General features: G+C 37.4%; 1 pseudogene across 1 annotated transcript in view; it reads right to left on the bottom strand.

The window, feature by feature from the left end:
- Positions 1–5,383: 5,383 nt before the first annotated feature.
- The window catches only part of LOC306654135 (stomatin-like protein 1), a 29,387-nt pseudogene continuing 13,316 nt past the window's right edge, over positions 5,384–21,454 (bottom strand). Inside the window, exons 3-4 of the transcript in view lie at positions 6,040–6,140; positions 5,384–5,678 (exon numbers count right to left, since the gene is read on the bottom strand). The product of the transcript in view is annotated as a stomatin-like protein 1 (transcript). The remainder of the gene's footprint in view (positions 5,679–6,039; positions 6,141–21,454) is intronic.

The raw sequence follows: 21,454 nt of genomic DNA on the forward strand, positions 1-21,454 counted from the left end.
TCACAAAATTGAGTGTGGAGATTTGTTCCACTAATAGTGAATCAGTTCTGCGATAGATACCCTCTGGGTGTCCTGTAATTCACTTCTATCCTGACACTTCCTAGAGAATTGGGTTAGATTCCACAGTTTTGAGTATGCAGTCTTATGAGGCTGCTCTCCACTTTGGATGTCAACTGCAAGCACAGGCTATGAGCTGTGCTTCTGCATGTGTGTGTGTGTGTGTATTTATATATCATATAGCTGGTAAGCTATAAATTGGGGTTCCTAATCCCCTCCTTAGGTTTGATTTGTTGCAGCAGCTCACAGAACTCAGGGAAACACTTGTGTTCCGAAAATGACAGTCCAAGGCAAAAGTAAAACCAAATCTAAGGGACATAAAAATAAATAAGCTACCCCTATGTATTCAGTAACATGAGGTTTTGTACTGAATACTGTATCCTAAAGATAATTTCCTTTGCTCTTCTATTCAATCTCTTGATAATATCAGAAATTGCTCTTTATGCAAAGAATAGTATAATCTACTTAGGAAATTTAAAAAAATAGCATTCTAAATAAACCAATTGAGAGTTACTATCAAGAGTATCTATCACTCTCTATTGATCCAACTAAAAGGAATTGTCCTTGAAGTAACCTTATTTTAGGTGGCACTCCTATAAATTGGTAATCCATTAAAGGTTTTTATCATGTTGTTGTCATTCTCATTCACTTTGGTTTCTCAAATCTTTGATGATTTGCCTTTATATTTTCATTAGTAAGTAACTTTGCTTTTCCTTAGAATCTTTGTCTATCAATTTGAATGTTTTTTTTTTTTTTTGTATACCAGAGATTGAACTCAGGGGCACTCGACCACTGAGCCACATCCCCAGCCCTATTTTGTATTTTATTTGGAGTCAGGGTCTCACTGAGTTGCCCAGTGCCTCACTTTTGCTGAGGTTGGCTTTGAACTTGTGATCCTCCTAGGCTGCCACTGAGCTTTTTACTGTTTTATAGTTTTGTTTTTCCCAGTGTTATGTCACTGGATTCATAAAGAACCGCTAGGATTACAGGTATGTGCAACCACTCTGGCTATCCATTTGAATTTTTAAAATCAGCTTGTATTATTGTAAAATTGAAGAAGTCCTGTTGATCTTTCTACTGAAATTATGGTATTTTATGGATCTATTAGGTAGTACTGAGAATTTAATAATATTGAGTCTTTCTAAGAAAAATTTAGTCAAGTCTGTTTTTGTGCATAACAGTATTTTAAATTATTCTTCCAATAGAGCTTGCACGGTTTTCTTATATTTTTCTCTATGTATTTGTGTTGTTGTTGCTATTATGAATGGATTATTTCTTCTTTCACATCTTGCAGTAGTTCTTGTATGTGTACCAGTAGTAATAATAGAAAAAATGTACCAAGTATTGACCATGGTCAGGGTAATTGTTTTAGCACGGATCTAGAACTATCCCCTAAAGAACTCCAGTGTTAGAAAAGGCAGCAATGTTCAGAGATAAAACAGTTTGATTATGAGAGCTGGATTGATCCATTTGATGAATTACCAATTTGAATGGACTACTGGTTGGTAACTATAAGCAGGTGGGACATGACTGGAGGAAGTAGGTCACTGGGGACATGACCTTGGGCTATGTATGGTCCCTTCCTCTCTCTGCTTCCCAGCTGCCATGTGCTGAGCAGTTTTCCTCCATCACACACTTCCACCATAATATTTCTGCCTTGGAGCCAGCCCATGATGGTCTGAACCTCTGAAACTGTGAACCAAAATAAATTTTTCCTCCTAAAAGTTGTTCTTGTGAGGAATCTTATTTTTATCAAAGCTAACATAGTAATGTTATGTTTTAGGTCTATTAACTCAATATTCACAAATATAGGGATCAGTCAGGTCTTGTTTGCAGAGGTAGAATTCACTCTGGTTACACTAACAATAAGGAATATATTCAAGATACTCTGGTAATTTATAAAATTTTCCAGGCAGGACAGAGATCCCCGTTTTGATGCTTGAACAGCTAAAAAAAAAAAAAAAAAAAAAAAAAAAAAATGAAGCCATGAGAAACAAAGAAGCATTCCAGTGTACAGTGCCTCTGCCTTGTGCCACTTAACTCCTTGTTGCCAGGAACCGGACTCCAGAGCTCCATCAGGACACCCACTGTGTTCACAAGAAATGCAGATTCCCTCCATGCCACTCCTACTCCTCGTCATCCATATGCACATGTAGGTTTGTCTCTCTTGGATTCACCTCTTTGCAGAATCTGTGTTGATCTGGAACCTTTATTAGAGAAGAGGTTAGAAAACATCACTCATAATCTTTCCGTTTATGCAATGTTAGAAGGCATGATAAATGGAGAAAAAGACACCTGCCATAGTAGACATTAGAATTGTTATAGATTCTCCATGGGAATTTATATATTTTTAATCTATTGTATTTGAAACATATTGATAGGTCCTTTAATAGTTATACATTATTTCATTCCTAGAATCAATATAACTTGTTTGTGGTAGTTATTTTCACAACATATTATTCATTCTGGTTGGGAGAGACAGTACAATATGGGTCTTAATAATTAAATGACACTGATATTTTGAAGCTTTTTACTTATTTTTAAGGATTTTTGAAACAATATTGATACATTATTAGCAACTATAGTCCATGGTTTACATTACAGTGTGTCCTGCAGTTCTATAGGTTTTGAGAAACATATAATAACATATTCCACCACTGTAGTACCATACTGCATACTACCATACTCTTGGGTTTCATCTATTCATCCCTACCTCCACAATCTCAAACCTCAGGCAACCACTGACCTTTTTACTGTTTTTATAGTTTTGTTTTTCCAGTGTTATGTCACTGGATTCATAAAGAACATAGCTTTTCAGATTGGCTTCTTTCACTTAGCAGCATGCATTAACGGTTCCTCCATGACTTTTGGTGACTTGCTAATTCATTTCTCTTATTACTGATCAACATTCTACTGTTTGAATATACCATCCAAATATCTATCCTTTTCCAGTTTTATGAGATTTTGATTGTCTCCAAATTTTAGCAATGACAAATATGCTATAAATATCCATGAGCAGGTTTTTGTGTAGACATGTTTTCAGCTCATTTGAGTGCAATTGCCATATCATATGGTAAGAGTATTCTTAGTGTTGTGGAAAATCCACCAAGCTGTCTTCCAAAGTGGCTGAACTATTTTTCATTCCCACCGTTTGTTTACTGGGCATCTGAACTTTATCTTTTGTGATGTGTCAATGGAAATCTTTTTCTCTTTTTTCTTCTAGATTATCTGTCTTTTTATTATTGATTTATCTGCCATTAATATCATCTCTATCAATTATAGAATTTTTGATGTAATGATCCAATAATAATACAGGAGCATATATCAGATAGAAAACAGAATTGTATTCAATGGAAAATATCATAGACACACTAGAAGATATTTTAAAAGAACATACTAGGCAGACATTTTTTACAATATCTTAAGTTGAGGGAGGCTAGGAAAAATGATATGAAACTCAAAAACCAGAATGACTTAAAATTTCTGTAAGGTGAAAGATACTATAAAAGTCTGGAACAAATTATTTGCTGACAAAATTGATTTGACACAAATAGTCTCAACAAATCAATAAATGCTGAAAACATCATGCAATAAAAGAATAGCCAGGCGTAGTGGCACATACCTGTAATTTAGTGACTTGAGAGGTTAAGACAGGAGGTTTGCAAGTTTAAGGCTAGCCTCAGATTTAGCAAGCCCTCAGCAACAAAGTGAGACCCTATTTCAAAATTAAAACAATTAAAAAGGGCTAGGATGTAGATCAGTGGTAAAGCACCCCTGAGTTCAATGCCCAGTACCAAAATGATGATGATGATGATAAAAATAATAATAAAATTTAAAAAAATAGACAAAGGATATAAGTAGGCAAATTTAGGAATAATAAACATTGGTTCTCAAATGTCAAAGGCCCGATGTTGCTAATAATCAGAGAATGCAATTTAAAACGATAAGTTATCGTCTTTTCTAATGAATTTAAATTAAGATTGTAGTATTGTGTATCTTCTATAGATGAGATTATTTAAATTTAAAATTTTGAAAACTTAAAATGTAGTTGGTCAGTGCATTATTCATATTTCTGCTGCTATGACAAAATACCTTAGGAAAACAAACTTATTATGAGGACATACTTATTTTGGTTCATGGTTTCAGTCCATGGTCATTTGACCCCTTTGCTTTGGACCTGTGGCAGTATAACACATCATGATAGGAGCATGTGACAGAAGAGGCCTATTCACATCATGGTGATTGGGAAACAGAAAGAAAGGGAGTCAGGGGGTCCCAATATTCCCTTCAGGGCATGTCCCCAATGACCTAACTTCCTTCCACTCAATTCCACCTTCTAATGGTTCCACCCTCTCGCAAGAGCATTATCGTGGGTACCAAGCCTTAAAAACATGGGCCTTTGGGGGACACTCTGAATCCAAATTTTAGCACTCAATCACTCTAGGCACATTTCTGCTGTTCACTAGCCTGTGGTGACGAGTAGCTATGGTATTGGACTATATTTCCATTTCCAACACTTCAACACCATTCTATTAACTAATTTTGCTCTGTAGGTGGTAATGTACAGAAGTGCAAGAATTTTAAAGGATGAATTCAATATGAGCTAAGAATTCTTTTTTTGATCTAACAATTTCAATTTGAGAAACCTATCAGCACAGAAATACTTTCATGGAGCAAAGAAATATGTGTGTGTGTGTGTATTTATATATACATCTTTGTGAATACATGTGCAGTTACAGTTACTAACATATACTAGACCTTCCTAAAGAATGCAAATAAAATTCAAAACACAAGTGTATCATCCATTCTTAAGGGAAATAAATAATGACTTGCCTACTATAGAATTCTATGCATCTATTAAAGAAAATGATCTAAATTAATAAAAATAACTGAAAGATATTTTAAAGAACATTACTCTATGTAATAAATGTTAATGGGAGGAAAAGCAAGTGTTGGAATGATATGAAGAGTATGTGGCTATTCCTAATATACATGTCACAATTTCTGGAACTTCATGACATTCCCTGTAATGCAGTGAGATCCAAAGTCCTAAGAGAAACTGAAAATCCTGCTCTTCTATCAGAATCCCTCTAAGTCACCTTATGACCCTGTGATTTGCTCTTTCTGTGGAAGCTCTGTCCCTCTGTCCTCTGAGGTAGGGACTTCTTACTTTCATTGCCATCCCTCACCCATTACTGAGACTACTGACATAACCAGCTATTTGCCTTTCTCGGACAATTCCTGGACTTCCCTCTTCTAACAATTCTGTATCTTAGATTCTCCCATCACAGCATAGGGACACAAAACAATCAAATCTCACTGATGCCTAGCACCCTGAGGATGCACAGCAGAAGCAGCCACCAGGCAAAATGTGCACAGGAACTGCCTCTTGCCTGGTGCACAGCTGAAGCCTCTGGAGCCTCTTTGCAGCCAGGGTTGCTTCATGGGGCTGGGCTGTGATGTGGAGCCTGCACTCCAGCACTGATTCAGTCACCTTTTCAACACTTGAGGGTCCTGATGTTCCTTCTGCTGTGGGACCCCAGTGGGACAGCCATTCAGGTGAGCAGAGCAGCCTAAGAAACTTCCGATTCTTATCCGTGTCCCAGGGTGCATAGAACCGACTAAAGGGTGAGGACACAGCCGGCCTTTAATGAGTTCTCTTGTGCTGCCCTTGTTTCGCCTTCCTTCCCCATTCCTCAAACTGCTCTCTGGTGCCTCTAGCGGCGATCCGTGGAAGTCTGACTCGCCAGGCCGGAGTTGCCTGGCAACTCCTGAGGAAGGAACAGACCAAGGAAGGACAGACTATGGGGTCAGTTCCAAGGCTGCCCACTCCCCGCGCTGGTTCTGGCCCTGCTCCTCCTTTATTATCTGGATGAGGACTTACTTTTTCACCAACTTCAATTTGACTCCTACAAAATCATCATCCCCAAGAAGCTGAGCTTCTGAGGAGAGGAGCAGAGTGTGCCCAGTTCTGTGTCCTACCTTTTGCAGTTAGAAGTAAGAAGCACGTCATCCACCTGTGGCCCAAGAAACTTCTGTTGCTGCAAAATCTGCACATTTTCTCCTTCACAGAACAGGGACAACTGTTGGAAGATCACCCTTATATACCCAAGGAATACAAAGATATGGGCCCAGTGGAAGGGTTTCAGGACTCTGAGGCCACTCTAAGTACATGCATTTGGGGGTCTCTAAGGCATACTGAGCATCAATGCCAAACAATATCAAAACGAACCCTTCAAGGCCTTGTCCTCTTTTGAACATGTCGGGTATGTCCTGAAGAAAAAGTTTAGCAATCAGACCTGTGGTTTGACTGATGATGGAACAGAAAGGCAAATGGCCTAGCAGGAGGATTTGGCTAGGATAAGGGACTATTCTGGATCCTATAAACACCAAAAGTATTTGGAATTGGTCATGGTCTTTGACCAGACTAGATTTCAGTTTGTGAAGTCCAATCTTTCTCTAGTCCTGTATGATGCCATTCTTTTGACTGGGATTATGGACACCTACTTTCAAGATGTCAATATGAGGATACATCTAATAGTCTTTTGCATTACTGTTTAGGTTATATCCTCCCAAAATTCATGTGTGAGACAGTATAAGAATGTCTAGGTGTAAAATGATCAGATTATGAGAGCCATAACCTAATCAGCGGATTAATACAACAACAGATTAACTGGGTGGTAACTGTAAGCAAGTGTGGTAGGGGAAGTAGGTCCCTGAAGGTGGGCCTTTGAGGTTTATATTTTTTTTCCAGTTAGGCAGAGCTCTCTTTCTGCTTGCTGGTTGCCATGTCTGGAGCTGTTTTCCTCTGCTACATCCTTCCACCATGGTGTTCTGCCTCATCTTGGTCCCAGGGTTATGGAGTTGGTTGATCACGAACTGAACCTCTAAGTTATTCTTGTCATGTAATTTTTCACAGCAATGAAAAACTGACTAAAACACAACATCCATCATCATTTTTTAAAGTTGGTGACTTTGTTAAGTTACTGAGACATTTTTATTTATGTAACTTGTGCTAGTGACTACTCTTAACAAATACAAGCTCATAAGTTCTAACCATGATTTTAGTTTTGAAGTTTTACTAGTTTCTATTTTACCTTATGTAATTATATAATGGTATTTTTCCATTTTGGTAAAGAATTTGCAAATTTCCTAGACCTTTTTCTTGACAATTTTACTATTGTTGTTTCTATATTTTATATTTAGTCCTATTTCTAAATATTTTTTCTGAAGAACAAAGGAGAGTCTTTGCTCATCAAATAATTACATTCCCTTGTAAATAGTATATTTCAGGTTACATTTTAAAATATTTTTTATAGAATCATTGTTTTTGACCAATATTGTGACATAAGAGATATTTGGTTGAGTTTACCTCTTTCCAATATTAGTAAATATTAGCTTAATTTATTCATGATCTCTCTCTCTCTCTCTCTCTCTCTCTCTCTCTCTCTCTCTCTCTCTCTCTCTCTCTTTCTCTCTCTCTCCAGTGCTGGGAAGTAAACTCAGAATGCCATACATGCTGGGCAAAATAATCTACCACTGAGCTACACCCCCAGCCCTTTCATTTCTTCTTTTTGATTTTGTTTCACATTTTTTTCATTTATTGTTGATTTTTTTATTGCACAAATTTAAGGGATACAACATGAAGATACACAACTTATGGTATGAAAATACAGTGGAAAGATTATTATTGATAAGTAATTTAGCATGTCTGTTATTTGCACACTTCTTTTGTGTTAAGAACACTTAATATCTACTTTCAACATTTAATTATATAGTAAAATGCTATTACAATATGAGTACAGTAATTCTATTGTCTTATAGACTATAGTCTTCCTGATGTACATTAAATCTCTAGATTTATCTGTCCTCTATAACTGACTGTTTATGCTATTTGTCTTACATCTCACTACTTCTCCCCCATCACCCATGGTAACTACCATTCCACTGTTTCTTTAGATTCCACATAAAATAAAATCATGCAGTGATTTTATTTTTCACAGTGGCTTATTTTACTTAACATAGGTTCCTCCACATTCATTCATGTTGCTGCAAATGTCAGTACCTCCTTTTTAAAGACTGAATAACATCTCATTGTGGATGTATACTGCAATTTTGTATCCATTCATCTGTTAATATTGCATTTAAGTTATTTCTGTATCTTGGCTCTTGTGAATATAATGCTGCAATAAGCATGGGAATGTGGATATCTGTGGGATTGCTAGCACCATTTATTAAAGATGCCTCCCTATAGAAGGATCATGGCACTGAAGGAAACCAGAATGTCACCTCAAAATATGCCTCTTTGACATATGTGGCTATGTAAGTCAGAGTTTTAATCCCCTGCCTTGAGTTTCCTTTCATTTTCTCCCACAAGTTGTGCACTGCATGCACTAATAAATTTACTTGTGTTCTCTTGTTTATTTATCTTTCATTGCAGAGATCTGTTCCAACTGGATTTATGAGAGTTGAGGTTGGATTGTATTTCCTCCCTAAAGGTTTCTGGTGATCCAGCCAGGAATTTGCAAACACTTCACTCCTCTAGAGCCTGCAGAAGAGAGCCTGAGAGAACTGATAGAAGCTGGTAAGAATTCTTACCAAAATCAGCTCTCTCAGATCTCCGTCTGTATTGCCTGAGTGAGAGAGGAAAGTAAACAATTTTTTCTCATTCCTTCCTTTCCAAATTCAGATTGGAGAAGAAAAACATCTGTTAAAATGTGTTATTTGAATTCGATATTCTTGTGGATTTGGTTTGGGTAACTATTGGTTCTTGTCTTTATTCTTCCAGAGATGATCTTTGTGTTCATTATTCTTTTTCTTTTGTATTATTTGTCACCAAGAGGATGATGCTAGGGCAGCCCATCAACACAGGTCCTGTAAGTCTGTGGTTGAAGACAACCTTGCTGACTGTCTGTGGTTCTCATCAGACCAACATCTATTTAGACAAATTTGGCTGTGGGTCTCTGAGATAAAAGCCAAATGAAGTTTTCCTTTGGTCTTCTAATGTCCTGCAAATTGACTCTGTAACAGGTGAGAACACTATCTATAAGTTACTATTAGTCAAGACTTGCAATTTTTGTGTTGTATCAGGCAACCAATCAAAAAGTCTGGGACTCCAAGAGACAAACTGTCAAGTAACATTCCCTTTGTCTCACCATGTCAGCTTTCAGGAGAGTTTGCCTTAGAAAGACATCCAGTTCATAGGAGGCTTGTATCATCTCAACCTTCATTGCTTAGGTATTGCAGGGAAATTCCCATCCCAGTATCACCTAGCAAGTATGTGACCAGAGGCATCCCACATACTTGGGAGGCTATGGCATCATTACACAAACACTGTCCTTAACTACCTGTGGCAATCAAAGTGCTGTCTTAGGCTGACTTTGGGAGACATTTTAAATCTTGGGAAGGACAGCATCATTTGCATCATCTCTGGTGCATAATTCTCAATGGTTAAGTCATAAACACTTTATTAGCTTTAAGTTATTCTAGAGTTGCATTAAAGTGAGTATACTTTTAAAGATTTGGGTTTCATATCTAAAAATCATTTTTCTTTTCTTAGGGAGCTCTCATCCTAAACTACTGCCCTATTGGCGCTTATGGGGGACTCAACTGAAAAGAGGACAATGAGGAGTATAGCCTAGTATAACCCTAGGCTAGCCTTAGGGTTCCCTCAACAAGACAAGTCAGATTTAGAACAAAGTTAAAGTGCATACCCACTATAAATCTTCCTTCTTCACCCAATGTACTCCTCCTCTATCCCAAACTCCCTGTCCCTGACCTTCCAGAAGATCTTTTAGATCTCTGGGCCTCTGGATTAAACCCTTCCCCTCAAAATCTGGTCCCATGGTGATTCTGATGAGAATTCAGAAGAAAGGAAGGGCTGTAGGGAAAGTAGAGATTCCTTGGAGATTACTTGATTGAGAGTTGGTGATTAAAATGCAGGTGGAAATGTGGACAATAAAGGCCATTTTGATAAGATCTCAACAGAAATGAAGAACAAAATATTGGAAACTGTAGACAAAGCCATCCTTGTTACAAAATGCCAATGACTGGATAAATTGTGTTCACATTCTAGGAGTCACATTATGGAAGTCAGAGAAGTGAACTAGGATTTTTGCCTGAAGAAAATTCTAAGCTGCAAAGCACTGAGCAAACTGCATGCTTTCTTTCTTTTCTTTTTTTAATTTGGAGTCTTGCTATGTTGCCCAGGATGGTCTTAAATTCCGGAACTCAAGGGGTCCTTCTACTCTTCAGGCTCCTGAGTAACTTGGGGCTACAGGCATGTGACACAACACCCAGCAGCATGATTTCTTTAAAATGCATATAATAAAATTCAAGAGGAAAGAAATGCTTCAAAGACAATGCATAATTTAAAAGATTGGCAGAATGGAAAGATTTGACAAATTTGCAACTTAGTCATGTAAAGATGAAAAGGAATGTTTAGGAAGCCAACCAAGTACGTGGCCAAGCAACCATTTGCTAAAGGAGATTAAGAAAGCTAGAATGTAGTCAGAAGCTCCTCATTAAGACAATGGGAGAAGGACCCCCAAAGCATTTCAGAGATCTTGGAGGCAAGCTAGAACATTGAAAGCAAGTTTTCCAAGAGAGGTCCCCAGGTGACTTCAGCATTCACTGTCCTGTGCCACCTGGAGTGTCTGCTTGTACTACCTTGCCATTCAGGCACAATTGTCCTCAACTACTTCGGTTTTGGTTCAAGTGGTCTCCGGTGTGACTGGACTTGCAGTTCCAGAAAATATAAAAGCCACAAGCCTTGATGGCATCTGTTTTAGTCAGTTTCTTTGGTATTGTGACCAAAAGACCTGAGAAGAACAATTTTAGAGGAGGAAAAGTTTACTTGGCACTTACAGTTTCAGAGGTCTCAGTTCATAGACAGCTGACTCTGTTGCTCAGTGCCCCAGATGAGGCAGAAAACCATGACTGAAGGGTATATCAGAGGGTATCAGCTCACACTCCTCTCACCAGGGACAAAATATATACCCCAAAGGCATGCCCCCAAAGATTCACTCCTCCAGCCAAATATACAGTTGCAGTTACCACCCAGTTAATCCCTATCAGCAGATTAATGCACTGATTAGGTAAAGATTCTCATCAATTATTTCATCTCTAAACTTGCTTGCATTGTTTCACACATGACCTTTTGGGTTACCTGAACTGTTACATTCCACCCCTGGCCCCTGAACACTCATTCCTATTTCACAATACACGACATATTTAATCCATTTCCAAGAGTCCCCACAGTTTCAACAGTTCCAGTTTCACCCAAAAGTCCAAGTACAAAGTCTCCTCTGAGACTCAAAACAAACTGTCCATTGAAGAAAAATAAAAGAAAATCAAAAGCAAGTTACATATGTTTGATATGTAAAGGCACAGAATAAACACTTCTATTTCAAAAGGGATAAGTAGGGGCATAAAAAGAAGGGGTGAGAAAAAGCAAGACTGAAATCCAGCTGGGCAAACGTCCAGCATCTGGGGCACATGGCATTGTGATATTCTCTCCAAAGGGCTTGTGTAGGTCTGTCCCTATTGGCTTTGTTGGTTGCAACTCACATGGCCTCTCTTTGGCTTGTCTCTACTTAATTCCTGCCACTTTCCTCAGCAGACATTTCACAGTACTGGCATCTCTTAATCTCAGGGGCCTCTACTGCAGCTTTGGCTTCCTTTCCACTTCTTCACACATCACCCTCCAAGGGGAGCCCACAGGGACTCTGACCCTGTAGTACTTTGGCCTTCAAAACCTTTCTTTGAAATCTTGATGGAGGACTCCATGACCTCCTAACTCCAGCATCGTACAATCCTGCAGAAACAGTACTACATGGTTGATACCATTGAAGTGGAAAATTTGGTTCGTTAATTAGGTCCTTCGTATTTTGTTTTAAAAGGACAAGTTTGACCCCCTTTTGCTCTAGCTTTTCCCTTATCTTCACACAGCAATAATGACACAGCAAGAAGATCTTGCCAGATGTGATCCCTCAGTTATGGACTTTCCAGACTCCAGAATTGTGAGTCAATAAATTTGCATTCATTATAAATTATATGTACAGAGAGAGAGAGAGAGAGAGAGAGAGAGAGAGAGAGAGAGAGAGAGAGAGATGATTAAGGAATTGGCTTACACATTAGTCATGGAAGTTGACAAATTAAATTCGAACTTTGTCAGGTTGGCAAACTGGAGACCTGGGGAGAGCTCATACTATAGTCCAAGTCTGAAGGCCATCCTCTTGCTCAGAGAATGTTAGTCTTTTCTTCTACTCAGACCTTTAATTGATGATATGAGACCCACCCACATTATAGAAGGCATTCTTGTTACACAAAGATTAGCATATTAATTTGAATATTGATTTATAGTTTAAATATTAATTTTATTCACAAACACTCTCATAGGGACTTTGAGAATAATACTTGACAAGGTCCCTATCCAGGCACCAGATCCAGCCAAATCGACACCTAAAATTAATCATCACAGACTTCATTGGGACTCTTCCTGCAGTGGCAAGGACTGTTAAATATGCTTAAGAGTGATAGATATTTTTAATGGCCACTTCCTGGACTACCTGTCCAAAGCACCATCCCGTGTTAATGTTATAGAGGGTTTAACCAAACACTCTTACAGTCTCTGGGGTTCCGTCCTCATATTATACAATCACAGAAGGAATTCCAAAGCAGACAGAGCAATGGACCTTGCCCGCAGTACAAAGCAATATTACCTATGTCTTCCACCTATCATATCATTCTTCAGTTGTTGGATCAGAGAATATAATAATGGGTCTTTGAAATAGGGACTACTGTGGGGTGTGTGTGTGTGTGTGTGTGTGTGTGTGTGTGTATGTATATATATATATATATATATATATATACACATTTATACTACTATGTACATATACAATATAAGTACATAGTTAGTTAGTTCCCACTCATTCAACTGTTCTTCACTTGTCTCATCCCTCCTCCCTCCCCCTTAATTCCCTTAGTCTTCTCCACTGATATTTCTTCTATTTTGATGAAAATCACCCTTTATTTCCCTTTTCTCTCTTATTTTTCTTTATTTTGGACTAGTCTTTGCATAAAAGAAAAAAACATTCAAACTTTGACTTTTGGATCTGGCTTATTTTACTTAGCATGATAGTCTCCAGTTCCATCCATTTCTCAGCAAATGTCATAATTTTATTCTTCTTTATCACTAACACTTCATTGTGAATATATACCCATTTCTTTAATCATTCATCTTTTGAAGGGCACCTAGTATGGTTCAATAGCATGATTATTGTGAATTGTGCTGCTGTGAACATTGTTGTGGCTATAACACTTTAGTATGCTAATTTTAGATCTTTTGGATATATATCAAGGGAGATGAACATTTAATAAAATGCCACAGTGAATTTCACCATCATGTATATCCACAACACAAAGTAGAAAAACTATTGCAGAAATATCAGTAGAGGAGAGAGAAGGGAATGGGGGAAGGGAGGAAGAGGAAGTACAAGGAACGGAATTAGAGCAAATTATATTCCATATCTTTAAAATTATGTCAAAATGAATCCTTATGTATGACTAAAAAGAACCAATGGAAGAAAATAAAAGAAATAGGGTCTACTGAGAGAACTAGGAAGACAATGTCGCTGCCCCTACCTTGGACAAAATACTCCCAATCATATACTCATACCCCTATGGCAGAGACGCACCATTTTTAAACACATCACAAACTAGGAGACTGCATAAAGTGACTCTGGGACCCCTGCAGGTGCACATTTCCATGAGCAGCAGAATACAATTACCTGTTTTGATGGACACAGGATCCCTAATATTGCCTCCCAGAGGAAAGGAACATGCACTTTGTACTTCCATCTTTCCTTTCTCCTTTATAGAAAATTCAGAGCCTAATGGTTTCCTCTTGACTTGGACAAGAACTTCATTTGAAGCATCCTTAGCCTACATTCCTTTTCATCCAACAAAAGTCAAACAGCTCACCGTTATGTGAAGAGAAAGACACCCTTGCTGACCACTTACATTTCTTGCGAGGCGAACACTCTACCAACTGACCTATCTCCCCAGCCCCCATTTCTTGCTTTTTAAAAGGCATTGTAGAAGAAACCAGAACCAGTTCTCCAAAACCCAAATACAATTCATCATTCCCAAATGGGCAACATGGTTTACTCAGGATAGTCAGAGCTTCTGCTCTTGACCACAGATGACCTCTGACTTTAACCTCTGTTCTTTTAATCCCTCTTCTTTTCTCCCATGTCTGCAAAGGTTCTATCCTTGCCACTGTCAAATGCACAAACACTGTGTTTGGATTGGATGGGATGTTAGTTGGATTACTCTGGTCCTATAATTTATCTGTTATTTACTAGGTAAATCAGAAAACCCAGTACTGAACAGAGCTTACAGGGAGATACACCACAAGAGCTAGACTGGGACAATGGGAATTATGCTGCTGGTTATTTGGGTTGGTCAACTCTGTTAGCACTAATATGAACATTGATATTAGGGTTAGCTCTCCTCACCCTCTATCACTAATAATACCACATCCAGCTAAGATATATTGTAGGAAGATATCTTGTAAGTCCTGTGGACTAATTTTACCTCCAATCAGACAAAGCACCCTGACACCCTGCTTTGTGAATTTAGGTACAAATATTGCTAAAATAAATTGTTACTAGCACTACCATTCCTATTCACTTATTAAGTTGAGACATGAAGAATCACTAGGTAGTAACAAGAAATATAATTCAGGGTCCAACTGGAAAAACTTAAAAAGGAGCACTATGCTGGTATTTTGACAGAATTTAATTTAGGAAATTGGTTGAACATATTTTGGAACACTGAGGGGCTATAAAAGGACAATACGTCAATGGAGGTACAGGGACTGCAGGAAGCAGGCATCACCAGGCTGAGGAAACAGTTACTAAGTTGGGATTTTCAGAAGCTTTGAAAGAGGGTCTAGTGGACCCAGGTCTGAGATCTCAGGTGAGGACATGCCTGGATGGTTCTGGTACTGTAGGAACTCAGAGATACTGACTCATATTTTAGGAGGAGCATTGAGAGACTGGTGCTGAAAGCCAAAAGGTAAGAAGCTGGAAACTGCTTCCAGCTGCTGCTGTGAGAGTTCAGGGGAGCAATGGAGACAGGAGTAGCAATAAACAGAAGGCATCAAGTCTCTTCCTCACTCACCCACCTTTCCTGTGCCTAACAGCATCTGAAGAGGAACTAAGAAGTACACTAGCAGAATGTTAATGAACCTTGCCAAGCCCCAGTTGCAGTAGCACAGAAGGGTAGATTTGGAGTTGAGCTACAATTATAAAAGGCATATTAAAGGACCAAGAAGAAGGTTGTTTTAAGCAGAGAGGCCCCTATGGGGAAGGCCTGGAAGCAGGAAGGATGGAAGAATGTTAGCGTGATGAGTTGAGAGCAGAAGGGTAAGAGTGGTGAGGGATGAGTGTGGAGTGGGTAGCCTAGGGCCAAAGTGCACAGCGGCAACTCTGTGTTTCTGGAATCTAAGCCCTGAGCTGGAATTCATGATTGTCATGTGCAGTGTATTCCACATACACTTTTTTTCTATTTGCTCCACTTTCACTTTTATGGGCTGTCATATACTATATATGAACTCATTTTTATTCTAAACCCTTTGGCAAACTCACTTCAGTATTTAAGGAATCTATCTATTTGAGAACCTGCCTTAAAATAGCAAAGGGGCAAATGGTAGAAAGATCACAAAAGCCTGCCTTTGAATCATCAGTCAATGAGCAAAAACTAATGCACACATGATTTAGACTGAGTATCTAAAATAATTGAGGCTTAATTATAAGCCATGTAATTCATTAATTTTAAGTCTTATGGAACTTTCTAGTCTGTGAGGCAAGGGGTGTCTCCTGTGAGTCCAGTGGAGGGTAAGGTCCTCATCCCAACACAGAATCTTCATTTCGAAACCTTGACAGCAACAATCCTTAAACATGTAAAGCTTCCTTGATTATTTAGTTTCTTTCTAATTTTGACTTTTCTAAATGCCATTATTTTGGTCCAAATGGTTTGTTCACTTGGGTTATGTTTTCTCTGAATTCCTTAAATTACAATGATAAATATGGGTGATTCCATGGTAGTCACAGTTCTATCACCAGGAAGTTAGTTTTTATGATGATAAAATACAAAAGGAAAGAATGTAGCTCGGTACGTATAAAACTCTACTTATGGTCAAACTGAAACCTTATATAGATATGCTTGTGTTCTTTCACCCTGACCCAGAGAGTTTATCTGCAAACTGCATGCTGTTATGTTCTAAAACATAAGTTATATTATGTCATGCAGAAGGTGCTCTCACAAATTTAAGGAATTTGAACTATTTTTTAAGCCGGATACTGTTATATTGAAGGCTTAGCTCCAGTAAGAAAAAAATTACTTTTTTTGTAATTTTTTAAATTGTAAACAAATGGGATACATGTTGCTTCTCTGTTTGTACATGGCATAAAGGCATACCATTTGTGTAACCATAAATTTACATAGGGTAATGTTGTTTGATCCATTCTGTTATTTTTTCCCTTCCCCACACCACTCCCACCCCTCTTTTCCCTCTACACAGTCCTTCCTTCCTCCATTCTTACCCCCTTCCCTAACCCTAACTCTAACCCTAACACTAACTCCTCCCTCCACCTATTATGTGTCCTCATCCACTTATTAGCAATATCATTTGACCTTTGGTTTTTTGAGATTGGCTTATCTCACTTAGCATGATATTCTCCAATTTCATCCATTTGCCTGAAAATGCCATGATTTTATCATTCTTTATGGCTGAATAATATTCCATTGTATATATATACCACATTTTCTTTATCCATTCATTAATTGAAGGACATCTAGGTTGGTTCCACAATCTGGCTATTGTGAATTGAGCAGCTATGAACACTGATGTGGCTATATCTCTGTAGTATGCTGATTTTAAGTCCTTTGGGTATAGGCCAAGGAGTGGGATAGCTGGGTCAAATGGTGGGTCCATTCCAAGTTTTCTAAGGAATCTCCACACTGCTTTCCAGAGTGGCTGCACTAATTTGCAACCCCACCAGCAATGTATGAGTGTACCTTTTTCCCCACATCCTCGCCAACACCTGTTGTTGCTTGTATTCTTGATAATTGCCATTCTAATTGGGGTGAGATGGAATCTTAGGGTGGTTTTGATTTGCATTTCTCTTATTACTAGAGATGTTGAACATTTTTCCATATGTTTGTTGATTGCTTGTAGATCTTCTTCTGTGAAGTGTCTATTCATTTCCTTAGCCCATTTGTCAATTAGATTATTTGCATTCTTAGTGTAGAGTTTTTTGAGTTCTTTATAGATTCTGGAGATTAGTGCTCTATCTGAAGTATGTGTGGCAAAGACTTTCTCCCACTCTATAGGCTCTTTCTTCGCATTGCTGATAGTTTCCTTTGCTGAGAGAAAGCTTTTTAGTTTGAATCTATCCCAGTTATTGATTCTTGCTTTTATTTCTTGTCCTATGGGAGTCCTGTTGAGGAAGTCTGGTCCTAAGCTGACATGTTGAAGATCTGGACCTACTTTTTCTTCTATAATCTGCAGGGTCTCTGGTGTGATTCCAAGGTTCTTAATCCATTTTGAGTTTAGTTTCGTGCATGGTGAGAGATATGGGTTTTGTTTCATTCTGTTGCATATGGATTTCCAATTCTCCGAGCACCATTTGTTGAAGAGGCTATCTTTTCTCCATTGCATATTTTTGGCCCCTTTGTCTAGTATGAGAAAATTGTATTTATTTGGGTTTGTGTCCATGTCCTCTATTCTGTACCATTGATCTACCTGTCTATTTTGGTACCAATACCATGTTACTATTGCTTTGTAGTAGAGTTGAAGATCTGGTATTGAGATACCCCCTGTTTCACTCTTCCTGTTAAGGACTGCTTTAGCTATTCTGGGTTTCTTATTCTTCCAGATGAATTTCATAATTGCTTGCTCTATTTCTGTAAGGTACATGATTGGGATTTTAATTGGAATTGCATTGAATCTGTATAGCACTTTAGGTAGTATGGCCAGTTTGACAATATTAATTCTTCCTATCCAAGAACATGGGAGATCTTTCCATCTTCTAAGGTTTTCTTCGATTTCTTTCTTTACTATTCTTTAGTTCTCATTGTAGAGGTCTTTCACCTCTTTTGTGAGATTGATTCCCAAGTATTTTATTTTTTTCGAGGCTATTGTGAATCAAAAGAAACAATACAAAAAATTAACAAAATAAATAGTTGGTTCTTTGAAAAAATAAACAAAATTGATAAACCTTTAGCCACACTAACAAAGAGAAGATGAGAGAAAACCCAAATCACTAAAATTCGGAATGAACAAGGAAATATCACAACAGACACGATTGAAATACAAAACATAATTAGAAGCTATTTTGAAAATCTATACTCCAACAAAACAGAAAACCTCAAAGACATCAACAGGTTTCTAGAGACATATGAATTGCCTAAACTGAACGAGGAGGACATACACAATTTAAATACACCAATTTCAAGTAATGAAATAGAAGAGGTCATCAAAAGCCTACCAACAAAGAAAAGTCCGGGACCAGATGGGTTCTCAGCCGAGTTCTACAAAACCTTTAAAGAAGAGCTCATTCCAATACTTCTCAAAGTATTCCATAAAATAGGAGGGAACCCTCCCAAACTCATTCTATGAAGCCAATATCACACTGATACCTAAACCAGACAGAGACACATCAAGGAAAGAAAATTTCAGACCAATATCCTTAATGAACATTGATGCAAAAATTCTCAAGAGAATTTTAGCAAATCGCATACAAAAACATATTAAAAAGATAGTGCACCATGATCAAGTGGGTTTCATCCCAGGGATGCAAGGTTCTTTCAATATCAGGAAATCCATAAATGGAATTCACCATATCAATAGACTTAAAGTTAAGAATCACATGATTATTTCAATAGATGCAGAAAAAGCATTTGATAAAATACAGCATCCCTTCATGCTCAAAACACTAGAAAAAATAGGGATAGTGGGAACATTCCTTAACATTGTAAAGGCCATTTATGCTAAGCCCATGGCTAATATCATTCTAAATGGTGAAAAACTGAAAGCATTCCCCCTAAAAACTGGAACAAGGCAGGGATGCCCTCTTTCACCACTTCTATTCAATATCTTCCTTGAAACTCCAGCCAGAGCAGTTAGACAGACCAAAGAAATTAAAGGGATACGAATAGGAAAAGAAGAACTCAAACTATCCCTATTTGCTGAGGATATGATTATATACTTAGAGGACACAGGAAATTCCACCAGAAAAAAAATTATTTATCTAAGGAATACAAAGTTTATCATACAAAATACATGTTGTGTAATAAAATTCAGCTAAGGAAATTAGATTATTATCTCCAAATCTCAATATTCTGGTATACAAAGTGTGATTAAAACTATCATACTTTTTAAAATGATTATAATCATATGTGAATGTTATATCAGACTTTAGTCAAGAAAATAGAAATTACTTAGATATTTACAAGATGGGCTTTCATTTCAAAAACTGGTGAAACAAGTGATTTTGATTTGAAGAAATCATAAAGGAAATGATAGGAAAGCCCAGACTTTAGTAATAGAAAAAGCCACTAACAGCCTTAGCTTGGAGGGATAAGGGGAGGTGCTACTGGAGGACAGAGGTTCTCCTAAAACTGGAAGCACAATAAATCTGTCAGATGCAATCTGAAAGCAGACAGAAACCACAGTTGAAAAACCACTCAGCAAAGATGAAGGTGAAAATACATTGGTTTCTCTCTTCCCATTGCCTTCCAAAATCCCACCAATGTCTCCATTGTGCAATGTCTTGTGAAGCCAGCTGACTACAGATCAGGAGAAATGCACTGAGAATCTGTGAACTAGTCTCAAAATGAATGGAGCAAAGGAATGGAGAAAAGCTTGAGATCAAGCCCAGTACTACCATAATCTGCCACCAAAGATCTTAAAATCATCTGTCTAGTACCGAAGATATTTAAATAAGTGTTTATCCAAAGAAGCAACTTTAGATTCCCACAGCATGGGTAATACTATCTAGGAGTATAGATGACAGAAAAGATTTTGTTGCTGGATAATCTTAAGAGATGTCAAAAATTAGCTTTAACTTAATTGCTAAGGTAAATTTTTCTAGTAGATCACTGATACTGGTTTATACTTTTTATTACTTGTATACTCTATCTATCTATCTATCTATCTATCTATCTATCTATCTATCTATCTATCTATCTCCCTATCTCATTCTATGTATCTATATCTATAGATCTCTCTATAAAGATAGATTTATCTAGATATTTATCTACTTAGAGATAGGAAGATAGATCTTTATTAGATATGAGAAAGAAAATGCATAAATGTGAATCAAGAAAGTATATTAGTAAGGAAATGTTGAAAGATAATACTGTGTAGTATTAGTTGAGTTTATTGATTTATAAAGGGGAAGAATCCATCAAACTATCTGAATTATGTAAATGGAAAACATAACCAATCTAATTCCAGATGCATAAATGAAAATTAGCAAAGCCTCTCATTGAGGTGTATGTATGTCACTTTTAGTTGTAATGACTTTTATTCATGATCAATTGGGAAATTTGTCTACAGGATCTTGAATTCACTTCTTTTGTATACAATGATATATACTTTCAAATATTAATAAAAATAATCTTACAATACAAATGTGCATCTTGGAAATATATTCTTCTAGCTAGGAATCTCTTTGCACATTGATAATGTAGCATTTTCATTTAAAAAGATGAAAATTCTAGGACTATATCTGAAATGACTAAAATTTATAGTGAGGAAATAAGTTCAGTCTTGTAGTAGTATCAGGATTGAGCTTCAGATATAAACCAGGTTAAAGAGATCAGCAAAATAGCATTTTTCTTTTTGTGTTAATATGAAGCTCAAGAGTCATATACATATTCCTAGAAATTATAAAGAAATTAGTACTGCATGTAAACTGTCAGTCAGTATAAGAATACACTGTATGTATGTCTATAAAAACATTATTGCCTTGACCCATTTTCTACCAGTAATTGGACAAGATCAGGTGGATCTCAGTGGTTTTAATTTGGTTTGAGCAATTGTGTAGATATGCCCTCCTATTATAGTTAGCAGCACTTGTTTGAACTTTACAGAGAAAAATGTGAAGGTAACACTCTAGATGAAAACTTAGGTTAAGAATTTTTTTTAAATAAATGTTTAATTAATGCAGAATAACAGCTCTGGTGGTAGGATGGAGCTCTTTATTCAAAAAGACAAAGCTTTTTAAAAATCATGAAACACACTATAAGAATCATGGTCTAGGGTTGTGGATGCTATTCAGTGGCAAAGCACTTTCCTAGCATCTGCAAAGCTAGCGATTCAATC

This window comes from Sciurus vulgaris, assembly GCF_902686455.1.
Source record: "Sciurus vulgaris genome assembly, chromosome: 1".
NCBI classification, from domain to species: domain Eukaryota; kingdom Metazoa; phylum Chordata; class Mammalia; order Rodentia; family Sciuridae; genus Sciurus; species Sciurus vulgaris.